Here is a 17,257-nt window from a genome sequence, read left to right on the forward strand (position 1 = left end):
GGAGAGGCAATTTTGAGCTCTGTACAGGGCTGAGCAGGTGCTGCAGGTCCCTACCACCCTACCACACCACCTTTGTTGGACCAGGCATTACCATGGAGCTTGTCACAGTGCTCAAAATGCTTTGCTGAATTTAGCCACTCAGAGCAGACAAGTTACAGCAAATGACCTCTATCTTTGCTGAAACCCCTGTTTTGCTTCTCACTTACGTGATACAAGAACTCTGCAAATAGCTGTGAGTGTGTCCTGGACAGTGCTTTGGGATAGAGTACACAGCATTCTTGTTAACCAAAGATGGATTGAAGATTAATGTGCTTTTCTTTTGCCCTTTAAAATTAAATTTAAGCAACCTTCCTTTTTGCTGATAGAAGAGATGCTGGTAAAGGCTTAAATTTAGGGCTGTTGAACTATTTGGATATGCAGGGATGCTGTAGTGTGAACTGACCGAAGGCTGATAGCTGCCTTTCATGTGTGTGTGACTGTGTACAAAAGAAGCTTTTCAAAATGAAACAAAAAGGGCATAATTTCACAACTTGAAGGAAGCTAATGAAGTGATACAGTTATGCCTCTCCCTGAAGATCTGTCCTCAAGCCTTCTCAGAGAAAGCAAAGGGCCTCAGGTAGTTTATTATGCAGTGAGAGTTCCTGCTGCCGCTTTTCCTGTGCAGCTGGAACCCCAGCCCTGGGTGTTTTCATGTGTCCAAGCATGTGCTTACTTAGAGGCACTTCATAAATCACATTTGGAAAGTGCCTTTTTGTGTGTATGTGTTTTGTTTGGTTTTGTTTTAGAATTTGGCAATAAACAACTCAACTAAGAGAAAAATCAAACCTGGGATTGGTTCATTCACCAGCTCTGGGGGAAGGGGGGGTTCCAGAAATCAACATATTTATAAGTGTGCAGTAGTTGGATTGGGTGTATTGGCTACTTTTTTGGCAACGCTGATGTTGCTTGATTATTAAGAATGATTCTATATTATTTATGTCACCCGTCTGAGGTTCCTGTGTCTCTGCAGATGTGCCCTAAAGCGGGGAAGCAGAGCACAGGCAGTGCAGCCAGACTGCTTAAGTTTTATTGGAAAGCACTGCTTTCATTGTAAGAACAGCTTTTTACAGCCAGCCAGCTCCGTCTGTCCTTGTTTTCATTCCAGGAATGCAAGAGGCTGGGGAGAACGAGAAGCAGGGAAATGCAACTTTGATTGAAACTCAGGGGAGCATGAAAGAGAGCAGAAAGGAAAGCAAGAAAACCATAAAAATACTGTAGTGGGGGCCAGTGAAAGCATGACACAGTCCTGAGAGCATGACAGGGCTGTAGGAGCTGTAGCTCCTCTTTTCTCATGATGCTTTTGGACTCTTGCTATGAAGACTCCTCCAGCCAGTAACTGCACGAAAGAGATTGGAGAATTTGGTTCTTTTTGAAGTCCAAGGGAACATGAATGTGGTTTCCTCCTATAGTGCTGCAATGGGAAAGGCTGTACCTGTCTATAAGAGTGACTTACAGGTCCCACTCACTGTCATCAAAAAGCTTTGTCTCAGCTTTAGTTCTTCCCCAGAGCTGCTGAATGCAGGACTGAGGCCAGAAGGGGTGTAAATCCTGATCCCTGTGAGCTCTTATGTGCTTGTGTGCATCAACCAGGAGTCAGAACCACACACAAGTTCTCCCAGTCCCAGCTTGAAGGCTGCAGGAGCCAAATGCCATACTACCAGCAATTTTTCTGCCTCCCTGGCCTGGCCTCACTTGAGGCACCCAGTAGGTGTCTGCCTTGTGTGGCTGATGGCTGAAGCAAGGAACTGTTCATGGTCTTCTTTCCCTCACTGGGGTAGCTGGGATGGCCAAGCTTTTGTTGCTGATGCTCCTGGAAGAAGAGCAGCAGTATGGACCATCCTGGCTGCTGTCAGGACACAGCCCTTCCTCACTGGGGCCTTCAAAATCAAATCCACCCATGTGGTGATGAAGCTTCACAGCAGGGCTCTGAGCCCAAAAGGCACAGGGCTGTGCAGCAGCTGAGCTTTCCCAGGAGGAGAAAGCAACTCCTCCACCAGGGCTCTCTGGTCCCTTCAGGGTGTGGAAATTATCAAGTCCTCCCGAGGCTGAGCTGACGTTTGGAAGCGCAGCTCTTGCCTCCTGAGCTCCACTGACAAAGTTGCAGAAGGTGGCTGTTGTGTGCACTGGTTTGATGGAGAGTGGCTGTGACTGCTGGGCTTTGCTGAAGCCGGTGCTGTCAGTGTGACAGGAGCCCACTGGAGGAGATGGGCCCTTCAGGGGCACTAAGCTGAGCTAGTGGCATTCCTGGGCATGCGCAGGGCGTGCCAGCCTTAGATGTCAGAGTAAGTCTAGGTGTGAAGAAATTTGGTGAGGTGCCTGAGCAGGAAATCAGTATTTTTTTTGTGACTCATTTTGTTAGTGTTAAGCACTTACCTTCTCCCTGAAGTGAAATTCGTGTGCCTGATTGCTGCATCATGAATCCTACTTTCAATGGTGCTTCTGGAGTGAGAAATAAAATGAGGGCAAAGAAAAAGCAGGCAGAGTCCAAGCTGCTGCTCCAGGGTTTTCCTACTCCTGGGGACCAACCTTATGGCTTTGTCTTTGCTATGGCTGATGTGGTAACACCAATAAAATCCTTCATGCCGGTGGTCACAGCTCTGGAGTTCTCCTCTGTCTGTTGTAGTGTCTGCAGAGAAAGGCCACCTTGTCTGCTTCTATTCTTTTTCTTCTTGTTTGCCAGGATGATGTATTTATTTGGGTTGAGTGTCAAGCAACATCCTCTGCTAGAACAACACCTCTGGCTGCCAGAATCGGGTCACTGCTGGTCACTTGCTGAGTCCTTGGTAATTTCAGGCTTTGGCACTCTGCAACATTTAGATGATGATTTTAGAAATGTCTCGGTGTGGAAACTTCCGTCCAAATCACGTTCCACTTTATAAGACACAAGGTTGAAAAGTGTTTTGGTTAAAACTCCTGGTCTGCTGGTAACATGATGCCTTGGTGACTTACTATAGACCTTAGCACTGACACTTTGGAAAAGAGAGATGATCAAAACTGAGTTGTCACATCCAGGTAAGAGGATTTGATGACTGAGCAAACAACTGTGACTGAATTAGCCTGAATTAAGTCTGGAAGGCTGTGGAGATATGTGGAAAGCAACTGGGAAACCAAGAATTATTTGTAATAGTACTGTGTTTATGACTAGCAGCCAGTTTAAAGGTGCTAACAGAGTTGGACTTTGTCAGCATCTTCTTGTTCCCAGTTCACTCCTGAGTCATGCAACTGTGAGCTCCTTTTAGGAGCTCATTAGTCACCAAGCAGGATGGACATTGACCACTTCTGACAGATATTCAGTCAGGGGAGGCTTTTCTGGCAATGCACTTCCATGCTTTCCTTTCCATTAGAAGCATTTTCCTAGTGACTAACCAAAATTTTCCTGATGTAATTTCTCACATGACGCATTGCTTGCCATGTGTCCAAATGAGCACAGAAAACAGAATTATTTCTTCCTCCTGTCTAGCAACCTCTGTATTTTTGAAGACTGTTTTCATGTCTCCCAGGTCCTTCTCAGTCTTCTGCTGTTTATGGTGACAGTATCAGTTCTGTCTAAAATCAGTGATAGTTCTTTTCCTTTCCTCTGGAATGTCTCCTGGAGGTTTCAGTTGCAGCCAAGAGCTCCAGAGCAGGCATAGTACTCTAACCGAGATTATCCTACTCTTGAGCAAAAGGAAAGGGTTCTGATCTGAGGTCCATCAGCCACTTGACATCACTGGTTGATGTCCTGCAGATCCCTTGTGATTGCTATGTGGAAAGCTGATTTTCATCCTGTATTTGCCTAGTAGAATTTTCCTGGCTGATTTTGGTATTTTGGTATCTTGGACTTGCCTGTATGTCCAGCCTCTCAAGATAACATTGAATTCTCTCCCTCTTACTTTTTTGCAGTCTTTCCTAGTATGGTGTCATCTGCAAATGTAATAAACATTATCCATATTCCAGCATCCTGGTCATCATCCAGGTACTCTGTGTTCAGGAAAATGAAAATATTTTCATTAGAACAGGATCTAGGACTGACCTTTGCAAAACCCCACTTGATGTATCCTTTCACTGTGAAAAATGAATCCTTGATAACGACATGCTAAACACTTTTCCAGCTAGTTTAGCTCCTGCCCTAGTAGCACACTGTGCTTCTGTAGTTTGATTTTGGGAAGGTCCTGAGAGACACTGTTCTTTCCAGGACACTGCTGATGTGGAGCCTCTGAATAGGGAAGGTTCAGATTAGCACCAAATTAATCCTCTGGTGAAGGCAGACCATAAATGGAATGCTAGAACACACAGTGGCCACACTGAAGGCTACTGCTTATTTTTGTTAACCTCATTTTCTGAGCAGCAGCACAGCTCTGTTTCTCAAGACCACACAGCATTTGATGCTACAAGGCAAACAGTGCATCTTTCAGAACATTTTATGGACTTTCATACTAGAGGCACATGGAGTCTTCCCTCTCCAAAACACCTTTCCCAAGACAGGGAAATACTGTGTAGAAATGAGTGTTGGTGTTCCCACACCTTTCTGAAGAGCTGCACAGTTGGAAACCGACAGTCAGCCTTGCCTGGAAAATGAGGAAGAGGGATTTTTTATACGGGCAGATAGTGACAGGACAAGAGGCAATAGTTTTAAACTGAAAGAGGGCAGGTTTAGATTAGATGTCAGGAAGAAATTCTTTACTCAGAGGGTGGTGAGACACTGGAACAGGTTGCCCAGAGAGGCTGTGGATGCCCCATTCCTGGAATTGTCAAAGCCAGGTTGGATGGGACCCTGAGCAACCTGGTCTAGTGAACGGCATCCCTGCCCCTGGCAGGGGGTTGGAACTAGATGATCTTAAAGTTCCTTCCAACCTAAACTATTCTATGATTCTATGATACTGCATATAAATAAGTGCTCAGCTGGAATATGCTGTTAGGTTTTTTTTATAGTGCAACTGCATTAGCTGGGAGATGGATAAAAATTAATTTTCTTTCTGTGGTGTTTGCATTGCAGATTCTGAGTTTAGCTCATCGCTGATCAAAATTTATTCATATTAAATATAAAGACACATGGCTTTTTGTCTGTGTGTCTGACTACTCTCATCCATACCAGCAAGCTGCATAGCTCCAAGGTGTGGGCTCAAGCATCATCCAAATGGTTTCTGTGCTCTTTGCCCTGGCTTTGCCCACTGCTGTATAGCCCTTGTCCATCCATGGTTCTTCCCAGTAAGCAGTATGAATGAAGCCATGCCACACGGGAGGATGCAAGGGAGAAAGTTTAGCCATATGGACACAAGCTGGGCTGTGTCACTTGCCCTGAGGGTCGGAGAATGAGCCTTAACCTGTCTTATTTATAAGCAGAGACCTAATGGCTGCAGAATTCTTGCATTGTAAGAAAAGGTACAGAACACTTTAATACACATTTTCAATTATTCGCAGGGTCTCCTTCCCTTTGTGCTTCCACCAGGCTTGGTTTTAAGTTCAGATGTTAATACTTGCACATAGGTGAGTTTCATGACTGTTCACATGAGTGTGTTTGGACAAAGGTTCTTTTGTGATGGACACTTAGTGCTTCGTGAGCCATAGGTTTGTCTTCAAAATAGTTTTTTTCGCGAGTGTTATTAATACCTAATTTATGGTGTGGAGGAAGAGAAAGGCAAGTTTGTTGTTTAGATTTTTGACTCATTAACTTTATTGCGCGAACAGCTGAGTAACTGTCTACACGTGCTTCATGACATGACTTGAGCTAATTACAAGCTCTTGAACACCAAAGCAGGGCAAACCTGGCTGCTTGCTCCTGCCAATTGTTTGATAAATTGGCTCGTTCAATTAACTGAAAAGGCAGAAAACTAAACAGGCAAAAAAGTGTCTCTTTGGATTTGTAAGTAAAACCAGTGTACGTTGGACTGGGCAAGAGGGAGAGATCAAGTGTGGGTATGGGGATAGCTAGAAGAAGGTAAAGAAAGGGAATCAGGGTCAGAAGGAGGGAAAAGCAGGGAAGAAGTGAAGGAAACAACAACCTCTCCTTCTTGTCAAGGTAGACTCTTTAATGGCTGATTTGTTTTGGTGAGAACTTGCTTTTCTAGGTGATGGAGAGAGATGGCTGACTTGAAAGAAAAGGTCCATCCAAGAATCCATAACACCTATTGTAGGATGGGCTGAATTGCCTTGGGAAGGTAAGTGTCTTCACTAGTTAGTGACATAGGAGATTTCATCATCTAGTTTAAACTAACCCTTTAAATTTTAGACTAGGCCTGACAGTGGGTGAAGCATCATGGTAGACCAGTACACGTGTAGCATTTATCAGATTGGTGCTTCAACATTAAAAAGTCAAGACAAAGATGAAGCGAGACATTTCTATATGTTTAGTTTCAACCTAAATTTCTATTCCTTCTGTTAGTGGAGCTAATTTTTGTTACCTTGAATGATAGAAAAACTGATTAGCAGAAGCATTTCCTGATGCTAAAAGCCATTGGTCGCCATATGCTCCCACACCAGACATGTTTGATGTTGTGCCTCGTTTGTGTCAGCTGGTTTGTAGACGACACCAAGAAGAGTGATGCAGTTGATTGGTTTGAGGGAAGGGATACCAGCCTAAGGGACCTTGGCAGGTCCCATGAAGTTCCATAAGGCCAAATGTAGGGTCCTACACCTGGGCAATCTCCAGTACCAATACAGACTGGAGGGTGAATGGATTGAGAACAGCCCTTCTGAGAAGGACTTTGGGATGAAAACTGATGTGAGCCAGCAATGTGCACTTGCAGCCTAAAAAGCCAACCGTTTCCTGGACTGCATCAAAAGAAGTGTGACCAGCAGGTTGATGGAGGTAATTCTCTCCCTCTATTCCACTCTCGTTAGACTCCACCTGAAGTACTGCATCTGACTCTGGACATGGACCTGTTAAAGATGGTCCAGAGAAGGGCTATGAAAATGCTCAGAGAGCTGGAACCCTTCTCTGATGAAGACGGGCTGAGGAAGTTGGGGTTGTTCAGCCTGGGGAAGAGAAGGGTCTGGGGAGACCTAATTTCAGCCTTTCAATACTTAAAAGGGCTTCTAAGAGAAACAGAGAGAGAGTTTTTGTGAAGACCTGTAGACAGGACAAGGGGCAATGGTGTTAAACTGCAAGAGGGTAGATATAGATTAGATATAAGGAAAAAAATTCTATCATGAGAGTGGTGATGTACTGGAACTGGTTGCCTAGAGAAGTCATGGATGTTTCATCACTGAAGTGTTCAAGGTCAGGTTGGATGGGGCTGTGAGCAACCTGGTCAGCCCCCATGTCAGGAGGTTGGAAATACGTGATCTTTAAGGTCCCTTCCAACCCAAACCATTATGTGATTCTATGATTTGGACTCCTGATAACAAATCTTGAGAGGTTTTCAGTTTATTTTATTTTATGCATCAGATATCTTCGCAATTCTCTTTTGCAGATTTCACAGAATCACAGGATGGGTCAGGTTGGAAGGGACCACAGTGGGTCATCTGGTCCAACCTCCCTGCTCAAGCAGGGTCATCCTGGAGCACATTGCGCAAGGTTGTGTCCAGATGGTTCTGGAATATCTCCAGTGAAGGAAACTCCACGCCCTCTCTGGAGAATCTGTTCCAGTGCATGATCATCTGCACAGTGAAGAAGTTGTTCCTCATGTACAGGTGGAACTTCCTGGGCATCAGCTTCTGCCTGTCACCTCTTGTCCTGTTGCTTGGATTTAAGGCTTGCTGTTCTTAAGTGTCTCTATTGGGTCAGGAAAACAGTCTGGGAAAGCATGCAAAGCCAAAATGTGAAAGAAACTCATCCTAAGCTATAAAGGAAACATTTCATCGGAAGAGTGGTTTCTGTTTGGAGTTCAGGTGCATTAATGGTAACCTCAGCCCCTGGTCTGTTCCCAGGCTATCATTCCTTGTACTAGAGCTCTCAGCATTATCTGTCTGTTCTTGCCTTGAGAGGCCATTTCAGGTCATTAGACTAGAGGTGATAATTGCTTTTCTTCTGACATTGTGTATGTACTGGTCCTGAAAAGGACCTGTGTACCAGCACCTGCTGTGTCACACCAGCACCTTTAATGAGGCATACAAACTCCCGTGGGAATTACCTAATGGAACAGAGTAGAACTGTATTGGGTTTTTTTTCCAGATGATGCTTCTAAAAATTCGCGGGTCTCTGAAGTCCCCACTTTGATCATTGTCTATTAGACAAACCTTCTGAAATGTCCTTAGAAGCTCCAACAGGAACTGATACAACTCACGATATCCCCAGCTTCCTGATGTTGATTAAAGATTGATTGTTTTTCAGACTTGTGATTGATTGGCAGTTATGAGGTGTGTCTGTTACAGGTTTCCAGCATAGAATCAGTGATTATTTTTCTCTGTAGATGATGTTATGAGCCAAGCTCTGACCCTCTGGCAGTTTTCTGAATTGCTCATCATCATCTTGGATTTAGATTTCATGATAATTAGGATGTCTGAGTTGGGCAGTGAGAATGATCTAACCCTGACCTAACCCTCTATCACATAAATTGCTATTTTCAAGCCATCTGCATGCTGTGAAAGCAGACTGGGAAGCTCCTCAAATTGTTAAAGGTGAAGAGAATAAGTTTTCTTTAACAAGCCATTTCTGAGTGTTTTGCAAACCTCATCTTGGGTGTCAGCAGGACATAGAGGGGTGTGTGGTCATATAAAGATAGAATTAGACAGACTGTGTTTTGTAGATGCACGATGCTGAAAGTTGTTCCCCACTTGCTTTTGGGAAGACTCAAGCCCTGCTCCAGCACAGCGTGGGCTGGTTTGCCCCCTCTATCGTTGCTGGTTCTCAGTGCTTTCAGACGCTGTGGGAGCAAAGGAACCTCGAGCCAAAGCGGGGCACTAGTCACAACCAGATGTGGAGCTGCCTGGTGTGCCAGGAAGTGGCGGGTGATAAATCCCAGTCAGGGCTGTGCTGGGGTGCACATGTGATTGCCATTAACGACTCGGTTTGCAAGTGCAAGCGAGAGTGAAGGAAAACAAAAGGGCAGCAAACAAAGAGGGGCTTGGCGTCAGTGGGGCTGCGTTTGGGTTTTCAAAGGCGGCAGGGTAAGACACGGTAACTGGCCTGTTGTCTCCATGAGACAAATGCAGGCACAGCAAGGTTTTAAGTGGGCTTCCGAAGACAGGAATGTGAGAAAAGAACATGAACTTGAAATAAATACATGCAAAATGCATTTGTTTAGGCTGAAGGGTCTCCTTAGCTCATCTTAGAGAGAGGTTTATGTGGAAAAGACTCCATTGCCTGCTTAGTATACTATGTATGATCAGGTGAAACTGCCTGCCTTTTTCCTCATTTACTTTTTCCCCTCCAAGCATGTGATCTACAGTGTTGAGAGCAGGAACACACCCAGAGCCAAACCAGGTAAAATAAACCCTAATTCTTGCAAGTGGCTTCAGGCAGCACTCCATCACAAATAGGCAATGAAATAGGATCATAGGATCATTTGGCATACAGTAAGTCAGGTTGGGAGGGAGCTCTGAAGGGCTCTGGTCCTACCTCTTGCTCAAAGCTGGATCAGCTATGAGGGCAGATTGGGTTGCTTGTGGCTTTGCAGCAGGCAGCATATAGGATATTGGGAAACAGGACAAATGCTGAGACGGTGTATATAGCCTTTCTCTCTGCTTACTGAAAATCTCAGCCTTTAGCTTGGGCCCAGTCTGGTTTTAAACTAGACTGGTTTTAAACTAGGCGTTTCTATTTGAACCACAATTAAATAGCTTTGAACTAAGACCCCTTACTGTATAATCATCTTCAGCCACTACTGTGCACATAGATATGGATACAGCATAACTTGTGCAAAGTGCCTTAAATTGTCTGTGTTGGCAATGCAGAGTCTGGAATGGGAAGAGGGAGAGGATTAAGAACTAGGGAAGACTCATCTGTCTGTGTACTGGGAGAAATCTGGCTCCTGGAGGACTGGCCTGAAGTAAGACAGAGAGTTTAAGGAGTGATGTCTCATTTGGGGAGTGATGTCTCATTTGGGGAATTCCTTAGAGACAGCAGGGTGGAACAGCAAGAGAGACACCAGTTAGGGGGAACAGGAGAGGGAAGAGTGTTGGCTGCATGAGTACATGGGGAAGAGCTGGGAGGGTACCAGACAATTTTGGCAGAAAAGAAAGGAGTCTTATGGTGCTGAGATCACAGGAAACATTACCTTCATGTGAATATAAATCGTAATGGCAATGAAGAAGCTGATAGTATGGGAATGTAAGCAATGTTTGGAAAAACATGAGTTTAAGTGATGTTAGAAGCAGAGTTGAAGATGCATGCTTTAGCATAATGGGAAACTCATACATACATTTAAATATCATCTCTAGTACAACCCGTGCTTTACAAAGGTCATAGGCTCATTTGTGGAGTTTAAAAGCCAGAAGAGACCGTGGGATCATCCAACATGATCTAATACATGTTATTACATCTTATCCATTTGCTTTTATAGTAAGCTCAGTACAATAAGCACATCCCATCTAGGGGTTTAGAACTGATTTGGACAAGATACCTGTGACAGTGATAGTAAAGGTTAGTGATCCTGACTGTTTAAGACCTGAACTGTTTCTATACTTTGGGATGTGTGCTATGACTCTTGCTAGACTGAACTGTTCATTGGAAGCTGGCAGTTTCCTTCTCATCACACATCAAGGCCAGTCATCTTTCACAGATTCCGTGTTCATCACTAAACATCACACTCTTTCCATTTTCCAGCCTTAAGCATTTTGTTAGGTCTTGAATCACACCACAAACTCACCTCTGTCTTCATTCATCTTTTTTCCGAGTAAAAGCAAATGGACTGAAAGAATTATATGTGATGTTCCTGTTTCAGTCTCACCCATTCCACGTAGGAGAGGTAACATGCCCTTCCTTTTATGTCAAGAAACGTGCAGAGCATTGCACTGTGTAGTCTTTATCTACTCTGACCTCTCTGTTTCTTTCTAGTGCTGCTGCTCCCAATGTATAGAATCATAAAATGGTTAAGGTTGGAAAAGGCCTCTGAGATAGAGTCCAACTGTTAAGCTAGAACTGTTGTGTTCACCACTGAACTGTACCTCTGAGTATCACATCCACACCTTTTTCAACACTTGCAGGGATGGGGATTTCACCATCTCCCTGGGCAGCATGTTCCAATGCTGGAACACCCCTTCAGTGAAGAAAAGCTCCATTCTTTGTATAGGATTCGACTTGACTCCTACCCTGTTGCCATGCTGAGTGATGGTTTGCTGCCATAGTTACGTGGGCACAAGCAGACTGAGGTCATCAACCCAAGAACACTCTGGGGCCAACGACCAGCAACAGATTTTCTCTTTGGAGGATATGTTTTTTATCTGAACAATTCCAAGATTTATTGCTTCCCCTGAGGTTCTTTTAGGACCAGATTTTTTTTGTCAAATTGTTTGTCTAACTCCATCCTCACGTGCAACTTTCTACCCCTACACAAAATCAGCTATGTTCTATTCCCTGGGTGGGTTTTTTTTTGTTCATTAGCATTAACTTTGCATTTGTTACAATATAATCTAGGTCTCATAATTTCTAAAATTGTAGTCCTCCAGGTTGGCATAAACTGTCTGGTATTCTGTAGATATGCTGGAATTATGCTCACCTCTACTGTGGGATTTATTTGAATTTGAAACCATGGCAGTGTGGGACATGTAAAATGTTGCTAAAGCATAAAATTGCAACAAGCGGGGAATTTGTATGTGTGCTAATGTCAAAAAGAGTGAATTAAATTGGTGAATGATTGCTCAGTGAAACAGATGGACGATAAGGAATGCACATACAAACTGAGAAGGCATTTTTAGAAAATCCTAAATTTGACCATTCAAGTAGTTATTAATGGTTCTGTCTGAAAGAAATTTGCATGTACAGTAAATTTGATGTGAAGAATCCTTTCAACTTTTGTTCGTTGTTATAGTTTGCATTGCAAGGGAGGATGCATGTAAGTGCTTCAAGTAAGTTATGATCATTTTGTCTCAAGCTCCTGTAGAAAAAATATGAATTTTGGAGAGCTTTGAAAAATGTAATTAATCATCCCTGCTTCTCCCACAAGGAAGAATGGTTTTGAGATTAGGGCTTTGGAGGGGCACTTGGAGGATCTGGTTTGTGTTTCCCAAATCTGTCACAAACATCCATATGTCTTCAGGTTGTATTTCAAAATAGTTTATCTAGCAGCTCAGTAGAAGCAGAAATAACCATATTTTCAAATGCAATAATTTTGTTAGGTACTAAGCCCTCTGTAAACTCCTTTGCAGCTGTGGGAGTTCTTGAAAAGACTAAACACGTCTCTCTGCACCAAGTTCCTACCTTTAAAATAGGAATAATATATTTCTTTGACCTTTTTACTTTCATCTTCCCTTTACTTTCTGTGTTGACTATAAACATTTTGGAGCAGGGACCTCTTAAACTGTGTTTATGTGGTTCTACAGAGGACCTCAGCCTTTTTTTTGCCTTTGGGTACAATTGTACTATGAATCCTAATTTGTAGTCTTTTAGCCCAAAAGTCTGGGAAGAGAGTACGTTAGTAGTTTTCAGATGCATAAAAGACTCTGGCAGAGATGGGGAGGACTGTCTATTGGTCCCCTTGCTGGAGAGGATAAGAACATAAATTGTAGCAGAGGAATTTCAAGCTCTATATTCAAAAAAATGTTATAGTGGTGAAAAGAAAGATATTCTGGAACAGTCCGAATGGTTATTGTGGGGTAATTTGCAGCCCTATTTTTCTGTGACACTCAACTTCATTTTGCAGTTGCCTCAGGTTGAACTAGCGACTCGCCTAAACTACGGAGTGTGTTGTTCAGAGGGCCAGGATCTACTGTGCTTCTCCTCTGACTATTTGCCAGTCAAACTCTCCTTGGACTTCTCTTCAGCAGTGCCAAAGCTAATGGTGCTCTTTCACTTTGGGATGTTTTTTCCTGAAGCACAAAACTATGTTGAAATATGAGTTTTCCAACTGTGAAGGCGGACGTTTGTTTTCACACAGAACTTGAGGCAGGACAGGAGAAGGTGTTTGGTTTTTGGTGACGCTACCCACATGTGATTTTTGGCTGGGTACACAGAGCGTGCAGTGGAGAGTTTTACTTTCCAGCTGGCTTCACTCTATAGCACAGGACTCCCAGCCAGATTTCTCAGGACAATTTAAATCAGCTCAGACTCTGGCTTGCTCTCTCTTGTGCAAATGGGAAGGTATGAGCATGTGTGCTGGGGGTCTTACTCCTTACTAAAACTCCTTGAGTTAGGGTGTTAATGAGTGATGATGAAAAGGCATTGTTCAGAGCACAGGGATTGCACCTCTCCTGTGAAAGAAGACATGCCAAAACCTCTATCCTGGGGATGAGTGGCGTAACAGGACTTGCATCTAGCTAGATGTTTTTCCTTCAGAACAGGGCAGTCACATGTACCCCAACTACCGAGGGCAATGATCCAGTCTGTGGCCAGCTGTGACTGGGGAGAGCTCTAGCTGGCATGGGCCAAGTTTCTGTCGAGCACTGTGTGAACATTTAAAGAGTACAAATGATCATCTGCTAGTGCTTGGACCAATGCCCTGGGCCTCCTCAGTTTGCAAGGGGGTGTAGCTCATGGACCTACAGCAGGAGTGCCAGCCCACCAGGGAGCTCAGTGCTGGGAGGACCACGCAGCATTGCTCCATAGGATGCTCTGGAGTTCCATCCTGGGGGAACAGTCTGTCACGCAGCTGAAGCCTGTACTGATGCAGCAATTAATGACTCAGAGTAGAAATCTGGGGTTCAAACCTTCTTCTAAACTCATGTCAAAAAGCTCCATGCTGTGCTCCCCATGCTTTAACCAGGTATCCAGCCACTCAGCTGGGAGCACCCAGGCAGGCTTGGTGCCAGGTCTAACCCCATCTTCCCTTGTGTTGTGGTTACTCTGAGAGCTGACAGTGCTTGTGGTGTGAGCCAGTGCACCTTTGAGACCTGGTGGCTGGGCTGAACGTGCCCATGGACTTAATGCATGGTTCTCTTTGGGGAAATGTTTTGATTGGGTTCATTTTTGAGCATAAGCAGTTGGTAATTGTCAGCTATGGACCAAGTCTGGTTGAAGACTTTAAAAGGAAATGTTTTCTCCTTGACAAAAGAATGCTTTCATTCAATCACAGGATTGCAGAATATGCTGAGTTGGAAGGAACCCACAAGGATCATCAAGTACAAGTACAAGTACAAGTCCCTGCACAGGACCATCCCCAAGAGTCACATAAGTTTTGATGGTAGTGCTTGTATGGCACTGGAATATTTGAATCTAAAATGCAAATCAAATTTACTTGGTTTTTTTATGGTCATTGACAGCCGTGTAGCCTGGGGTGGATGTGCTCTGGTTATTTGCAGAAATGATGCAGTCTCAGACATGAAAGCTTCACACATCACCTGCCTGTCATGAGCTTGCTTTGGAAGGACCATCTCTGCATATGAGAGTCATGCTGTCCCAGGGTATAGGGGACATTGATTATGATTTTAGCATGTAAACCATGACAGCCAACAAGTCTTCCCATTAGCACTGTTTGTAATTATGACTTTTCCTACTGACTCCTGGAACATTTCATCTAATTCATGACTCAGACATAATCTTTTGCCTTTTTTATGTATTTTTTGACTGACATCTGTGTAGTGCTTGAATCCCAATCTGTTGATACCTTTTAAATGGCCAGCTGACTGGCTGTGTCCATACAGGGAAAAGAGCAATTCCTGTGTCCAGACATTCCTCCCAAGAGGCCAGGATGTGATCTGGTTCATGCTGGCCTGGCAATCAGAAACCTCAGCTAACTCTGTTCAAATTCCACAGTGCTTACTTCTGCACAATGAATGCACAAGGGCACAACTGTTTTAAATTTACTCTATATTTGTAAAAAGAAAATGATTCCTAATAAAATAATTATGAGTGCTTTGTTTGATTAAGGCCCACATTTATTGGCAGAATTTTTACAACTCTTTTCTGCAATTAGTGTTAAAGCTGGAGCACAGAACAGAGGAGAAGAAGGCTACATCTACTGACACAGCCAGTTTTTAATCCCTCTCCTGACAGTCCATCTTTGGCTTATGTCAATCTGTGTGCATGTGCCAGCACTAGCAGAAACCAGTGTAAGATGTCCCCTTAAGCTCTGTACCAAGGTGTTCTGGGACAAGACTTCCATTAATAATTAGTTCTAGGATGAGGTAGTGCTCTCCAGAGTTGGAGTCAGACCTGGGAGCACAGATGTGGTAAGGTGTACCTGTATTTAGGTTGGGTGGAATATTTCTGTCTCAAGAGAGTTGGAGTGCTTATACTTTTTGGCTGTTGTGGAAGTGGGGAGATGCAGTTTGTCATGTCTGTGGGTGATCATCTTGCCAGAGCTGTATCTCTGCTCCACATGCTTAGTGCTGATGTGGCTTTACTTCTCTAAGACTGTTTCCTCTGTTGTTTTTTCTGATAGTGCAATTAGGGTCTTCCCTGCCAGGAAACCACTGATAAGTACTAATAGAAGTGCAAGAAAATAAGTAAATGCAAAACATTCCTGTAAGAGTTCATAGCATTATAGAATCATAGAATGGTTAGGTTTGGAAGGGACTTTAAAGATCATCTAGTTCCACCCTGCTGCTGTGGGCAGGGACACCTTCCACTAGATGGGGTTTCTCGAAGCCCATTCCAAGGATTCCCATTATAGAATCACAGAATCATAGAATCAGCTGGGTTGGAAGGGATCTCCGAGATCATCAAGTCCAACCCTTGATCCAACACCGCTGCGGTTGCTAGACCATGGCACTAAGTGCCACATCCAGTCTCATCTTAGAAACCTCCAGGGATGGAGAAGCCACCACTTCCCTGGGCAGCCCATTCCAATGCCTGATTACCCTCTCTGTAAAGAAATTCTTCCTAATATCTAACCTAAACCTCCCCCGGCAGAGCTTAAGACCATGCCCTCTTGTCTTGCTGACAGTTGCCTGGGAGAAGAGACCAACCCACCTGGCTACAACCTCCTTTCAGGGAGTTGTAGAGAGTGATGGGGTCTCCCCTGAGCCTTCTCTTCTCCAGGCTGAACATCCCCAGCTCCCTCAGCCTCTCCTCATAGGACTTGTGCTCGAGTCCCTTCACCAGCCTTGTTGTTCTCCTCTGGACCTGCTCCAGCCCCTCAATATCCTTCCTGAACTGAGGGGCCCAGAACTGGACACAGCACTCCAGGTGTGACCTCACAAGAATCACTTTCCTGGACCTGTTGACCACACTGTTCCTGATACAGGCCAGGATGCCATTGGCCTTCTTGGCCACCTGGGCGCACTACTGGCTCATGTTCAGCTTCCTGGCAATCCAAACTCCCAGGTCCCTTTCTGCCTGGCTGCTCTCCAGCCACTCTGTCCCCAACCTGTAGCGCTGCAGGGGGTTGTTGTGGCCAAAGTGGAGGACCCGGCACTTGGCCTTCTGGAACCCCATCCCGCTGGAATCAGCCCAACTCTCTAGTCTGTCCAAGTCCCTCTGCAGAACCCTCCAAGGAGGGGGTGTCAACAACTTCTGTGGGGAACCTGTGCCAGTGCCTCACCACCCTCACAGTAAATAATTTCTTCCTAATACTCAATCTAAATCTACCTTCTTTAGGTAGGGCACTCTTCTTTAAAGAGCTGGAGATGTTGGTCTGAGGGAGATCCACCAGAAAATGGACTTCTGTTTTCACTCAGTCAAATAGAGAGGAAAATGCAATCAAGATTAGTTGTGTCCAAGTGTGACTTTAAAGCCTTGTCTAGATTGGAATGGCTGGGGGATGAGAGCATGAACATAGGAAGTTGTCTTTTATCTCTACAGCTGGTTCTACCACAGCCATGACTGGAGAAAAGCACTGATGGGAAACAGTCTTGGGGTAGCTTGTTAAATCAAAGGTTTGATACAAGCATGGCTTAAGAATAAGTTCCACTGTAGTTTCACAGAGTGGTTGTAATGGTATTTAAAAGAGAAATCTTAGGAACCCAAGAACATGGGGGCGGTTTAGCCGTGCATCTGTCATCTAATTTAGCTATCTGTCATTTGCATCGTTTAATTGAAATATGGAAAGATTAAAAGTCAAAGCCTTCCCTTTGACATAAAGAGGAACAACATTTATGGCTTGAATTTGACCCAGGAGACTATTTTATCCCACAATCTTTCGCTTAAACCCTGCTGGTGTCCTTGATGGATGAGGTGCCCAGTATAATATCCTTTCGCAATCGCATGAGCCTGCTGGACTCTCTAACACAACCTTTTGTGTTTCTTGTATTTAAAGGGAAAGGG

At 44.3% G+C, this 17,257-nt stretch overlaps 1 protein-coding gene across 6 annotated transcripts in view; it reads left to right on the forward strand.

Annotated features, from left to right (window-relative positions):
- Positions 1-17,257, forward strand: part of EVA1A (eva-1 homolog A, regulator of programmed cell death) — a 212,013-nt gene that overhangs the window by 167,296 nt on the left and 27,460 nt on the right. Inside the window, exon 1 of one of the 6 annotated variants that reach the window (XM_039380963.1) lies at positions 5,915-6,176. The exons of the other annotated variants lie outside the window; for them this stretch is intronic. The gene's annotated coding sequence lies outside the window, so the exon portion shown is untranslated. Of the gene's footprint in view, positions 1-5,914; positions 6,177-17,257 lie in introns of those variants that run through there. 6 annotated transcript variants of the gene reach the window in all.

Source organism: Pipra filicauda, unplaced genomic scaffold (genome assembly GCF_003945595.2).
Source record: "Pipra filicauda isolate LSUMZ 115617 unplaced genomic scaffold, ASM394559v2 scaffold209_size2725305_pilon, whole genome shotgun sequence".
NCBI classification, from domain to species: Eukaryota; Metazoa; Chordata; class Aves; order Passeriformes; family Pipridae; genus Pipra; species Pipra filicauda.